The 5160-nt window shown below is 37.0% G+C and overlaps 1 non-coding gene across 1 annotated transcript; it reads left to right on the top strand.

Moving 5' to 3' along the window:
• Nucleotides 1–1517: 1517 nt before the first annotated feature.
• LOC141709905 (small nucleolar RNA R71) lies at nucleotides 1518–1624 on the top strand. The gene has a single exon (XR_012570459.1). It is a non-coding gene; the product is annotated as a small nucleolar RNA R71 (small nucleolar RNA).
• Nucleotides 1625–5160: the final 3536 nt, after the last annotated feature.

Here is a 5160-nt window from a genome sequence, read left to right as displayed (position 1 = left end):
TGATCTTGCACCCTCATTGTGAGTTCACCTTTTTGCACATCTATCAAGGTACGGCCTGTAGCCAAGAAAGGTCTTCCCAAGATTATGGGAATCTTCTTATCTTCCTCAAAATCTAGAATGACAAAATCTACAGGAAAGATGAGCTTGTCCACTTTTACTAGCACGTCCTCCATGATGCCTCGTGGGTATGTAATCGAATGATCAGCCAATTGTAGAGACATGTAGGTGGGCTTCAGATCAGGAAAATTCAGCTTTTTGAAGATAGACAACGGCATCAGATTGATGCTTACTCCCAAATCACAAAGGCACTTGTCGCCAATGATGCCAGGAATGGTGAAGCTACCTGGATCCTTAAGCTTTGGAGGTAACTTTTGTTATAGCACGGCACTGCACTCTTCTGTCAGAGCAACGGTATCAAGATCATCCAGTTTCACCTTTCTTGAAAGAATACCTTTTATGAATTTTGCATAACTAGGCATTTTCCTAGAGCCTCAGCGAAAGGTATGTTAATGTGAAGTTTCTTGAACACCTCCAGAAACTTGCCAAATTGCTTGTCCAACTTTTGTTTTTGCAATCGCTTAGGAAAAGGTGGTGGAGGATAGAGATATTTTTCCCCTGTATTACCCTCAGGCATAGTGTGTTCAACAGTAGTCTTTCTTGGTTCTCCCTCTTTCTCCCTTTTCTTTTCTTCTTCATCCTTAACTTCAACTTCTCCATCTTTTGCTTTTTCAGCATCAACAACTTTTCCAGACCTTAAGATGACAGCTTTGACTTGCTCTTTAGCTTCCTTCCTGCCTGGAACTTCAGTATCGCTGGGAAGTGTGCCAGGTTGACGTTTGAGCAAGGCATTGGCTATTTGTCCAATTTGGTTTTCCAAGGTCTTGATAGAAATAGCCTGACTTTTGCACAACAGCTTTAACTCCTCAAAATCAGCACTAGAAGGTGAAGCAGCACCTCCTTGTTGAGGATATGATTGCATTTGAGCAAATTGCTGAGGTTGCTGGAATCCAGGTGGATTAAACTGTTTACTTGCAGCTTGCTGATATGGTTGCTGAACAGCATTTTGATTATTACTCCAGCTGAAAATGGGATGATTTCTGTTACTAGGATGATAAGTAGCGGGCACAGGCTGATGCGGTCGCTGAAAATTGTTCACATACTGAACAGATTTGTTAACAAGAAAACACTGATTCGTAGCGTGAGAGCCTACATAAAGCTCACAGACACTAGTTATTTGATTTACTCCATAGTTGGCTAAAGAATCGACCTTCATAGACAGCGCCTGAAGCTGTGCTGTAATAGCTATAGCTGCATCAACTTCCAGAAAACCTGCTACCTTCCCAGGCATCATCCTTTAAGTTGAGTTTTGATACTCGTTTGCAGCCATAGTCGCAATGAGATTATAGGCCTCAGTGTAGCTTTTGGCCCACAAGGCACCTCCAGAAGCTGCATCGAGCATGGGCCGAGATTGGGCCCTTAAACCATTATAGAAACCAGTGATCACCATCCAGTCAGGCATACCATGATGTGGATACTTTCTCAATATCTCCTTGTAGCGCTCTCAAGCTTCGCACATAGATTCTCCTTGTTGCTGCGCAAACTGAGTAAGAGCACTCCTCATAGCTGCAGTTTTGGCCATTGGATAGAACTTCACCAGAAATGTTTGCGCAAGATCTTCCCAAGTAGTGATGGACCCAGCTGGTAAAGAATGTAACCAGTCTTTAGCTTTGTCCCTCAGAGAGAATGGGAAAAGCCTCAGCTTGATAGCCTTATGAGTAACACCATTATATTTGAAAGTACTACAAATTTCGACAAAATTCCTGATATGCATGTTGGGATCTTCAGTCGCAGCACCTCCGAAAGAAACAGAATTCTGCACCATCTGGATAGTGCCCGGCTTGATTTCAAAAGTATTGGCCTGAATAGCCGAATGAATGATGCTTGACTGAATGTCATCAATTTTAGGCCGAGAGAAGTCCATAAGAGTTGGATCAGCTTGAACTACACGATCACCCATTATTTCAGGTTCTTTCTTTTCACTCTCTTTATCTGAATCTTCAAAAACTATCTTCTCCGAAAAGTCAAGAGTTGTATCTGTCTCCTCAGCTTTATCCAGATTTCTCTTGCGAGTGCGAGAACGTGTTTGCATAAACGCTCGCTAGAGTACCTGAAACACAACCGGAAGTTATACCATCTAAGCAACCCGGGACTAATTCCAAGCACTTCCTTAAGCTTATTTTGATAAAATCCACCCATCTAAGCAAGTTATATCCTGAAATGCAAAAACACTCGAAAATGCATCAAATACACAAAATACTCGAGTTCAAGACACCAATTCAAGCCGTTATGAGACGCTCTAAGTGGTATAAAATGCCACTTATCAAAAGACTACATTTTATATACCATGCTTTCATCAGAACCCACGTTGATGATGAGTCCGATTATGGGCTAATCATTATCGTGGGGTTCTAGCGGATTTATTTATGTATTTCTTTAGTTAAATTGATTGATGTCTTAGTATGTGGTGATTGTATGATATCCTAGTATTGGTTGTGCGTATTCATGAACATCGCGAACTTATAAGATAGTGTGTTAATTCTTAATGAAGCGAAAGTGAATTTAAGGATTTAGAACTTGCCATGCTAGCATAGGTTCATGTATTTGTTATGCATGATTCGTAGGTAATTTTAACCATCTTACTTGCCCTATGTAATCAAGATAGATAACTTGTGCTTAAATCATTATGTTGTCGACATATAGGGTCTCAATATAATTGGTGTCTATTAAGCTTCTATCTCTTTTGTGGATGTCTGGTAGTATGGTACTTGTGCAACGAAAATTGGCGTTTATCAGTTTCATGTTATCTGATTAGTGTCATCATCATTGTATGCTAAGGTTAAGATCAATAAGGCTATTGGATAAAGTATTTAATGAATTTAGAATCTCATGTTTGTCATAGTTATTAATTCAATCAATCTTATTCTCATAGTTATAATTACTAGTTTAATTCTTAGTTATAAACATCCTCACTTTGTTATCGTCTTAGCATTGAATAATAACCATACACTTTTGATTAAGTGTGTGAATTAATTAGTTAACCAATACAGTCTCTGTGGGAATGAACTAGAAAAGATTCTATACTACTTGCGAACTCGTATACTTGCGTGTATTATTACCGCGTGTTTAGCGACTAACAACAGCATATGGTGAGTATACGAGGTATTAAGAAAGGTGGGAAGAAACCTAGAGAGAGAATTTAGTTATTCTAAAGGATAGCTGCTACCAGGTTATATGGAGCTACCAATGAGTATGCCACCCACGATTATCTTATGGAGTGAGCTAGATGGATCTTTAAATAAATTGGAGAGGATTGGAAATCAAGAGTTTCTTAAAAATTAGATGATGATGTTATGATCAAACATGATACGTATAGAAGTAATGTGATATAAATCGACCTTGTGTTATAAAATAAATCTGATGATTACTGGACAGATTTGTTATACTTAGTAATCGTAAGAGATGATGACGGGAATGTTACCAGTATGGAAGACTAGAAGTGAAGTTACGAATAAGATAGTATGCAACGGTAACTGGAGTTTTGTTGACCAATGAAGGCAAAATGGACCCAATAAGGGGTATAAGATATATGGAAATGAATGGGCTCTTATCTGATTGCTTCCCTGATTTGATACCTTGAAATTATTAAAAAAGGAGAACAACCAACTCATATAGTAATGACGACCAGGTTTATGATTTTCAAAATTTTAAACAGTTTTCAAAAGAGATTTTTCTTCATAAATTTTTTCTAAAATTCCTTGGAACAAAACAAGTTTTAAAAACGTGGTTGTCAAACTACTACTTGAGTTTCTTGTTTGTTTTAAGATTCAGATTATCCAGAAGAATAATTATTCTAGAAGTTAGTATGGTTCGTTTAGAAGGCCAAGTGGACCCGCTATTACGGAGAAGATTTGTTTTTTCCTAACAGAAGAGTGCAAATCTTGTTTGGTAAATTTAACGACAAAACCAATGTACGAAGAAACTGTTCATCTAATTTCTGAGATGATTAGAGTTCGAAGAATACGTCGATTCATGAGAAACTGTGTTAGGTAATGAATAACACACAATGGGGGGGTGAATGTTTTTTACTGTTTTTAGGCTTTTCTTAAAAGTTAATGGTTGAATAAAGTAAATTAAATCTTGTAGAGAAAAGTATTCATGTAGAATTTAAACTTGCAGAAAATAGAGAACATGGATCTTCAAAACTCACTTAATTTTATATTAAAAATTAAGACTGTTTTGCTATAAAATTTCTAAGATCTTTGATGTTAAAGAGCTCAGCTTCTTCTTGAGAGTGATACAAGTGATTTGATCTAAATTGTTACTTCTGACTAAAGGACCAGTATTAACTTTATAACTTAGTTAACTGCTGGTTTACACAGTAGATAATAAAACATGCTATTAGCTTTTCTAAACTGTCACTTGTCATTTCTATTTATAGAAAAATAGATCTTCCATTTATGGATTAGCATATCTTTAGCATCCCGTGTTCACTTTAATCTTCCTCTGTCAGTTAATCTTTGCCATTGATCTTGTACATTCTTCAAGCTGCTTTTTGTAGAGTTATCAATCCAGCTATTGGATTGTTTGTTGATTGTTTATCTTGGATATTAAACTGTTCTGTAATTCTGTACTTTGAGAATGTACCTCGAGATCTCCAATTTAGGTCTATGGAGCATTTGACATCTCGATAAGTATATTTGCTTATTGAGATCTCTAGTATTCTATATTCAGTTTGGCTTGTAGAGGTCTTCAGTTCTCTATAAGAGATTTTAGGTGTGTCGAGATCTCTAGTCTTCACATTTTCACTTTGACTTATCGATAACAATTTGTTCTCTAGTGGCTTCTTGACTTATCAATATCTCAGAGTTCTTTAGTCAAATTCACCTTTTCGACATCTCATAGTTCTTTAATGAATTTTGACTTATCAATATCTCTGAGTTCTCTAGTGAAACTTGACTTATCGATAACTCAGAGTTCTCTACTGAATGTAGACTTGTCGATAACTCTGAGTTCTCTAGTGAAGGAATGACTTGTCGATATCTCCAATCTTCAGTTCTTCAAATTGGCTTGTCGATATCTTCCTGAGTTCTCTAGTAGCTT

The sequence above is a fragment of the Apium graveolens genome, chromosome 2, assembly GCF_009905375.1.
Source record: "Apium graveolens cultivar Ventura chromosome 2, ASM990537v1, whole genome shotgun sequence".
NCBI classification, from domain to species: domain Eukaryota; kingdom Viridiplantae; phylum Streptophyta; class Magnoliopsida; order Apiales; family Apiaceae; genus Apium; species Apium graveolens.
This window is presented reverse-complemented; position numbering and strand designations above follow the sequence as displayed.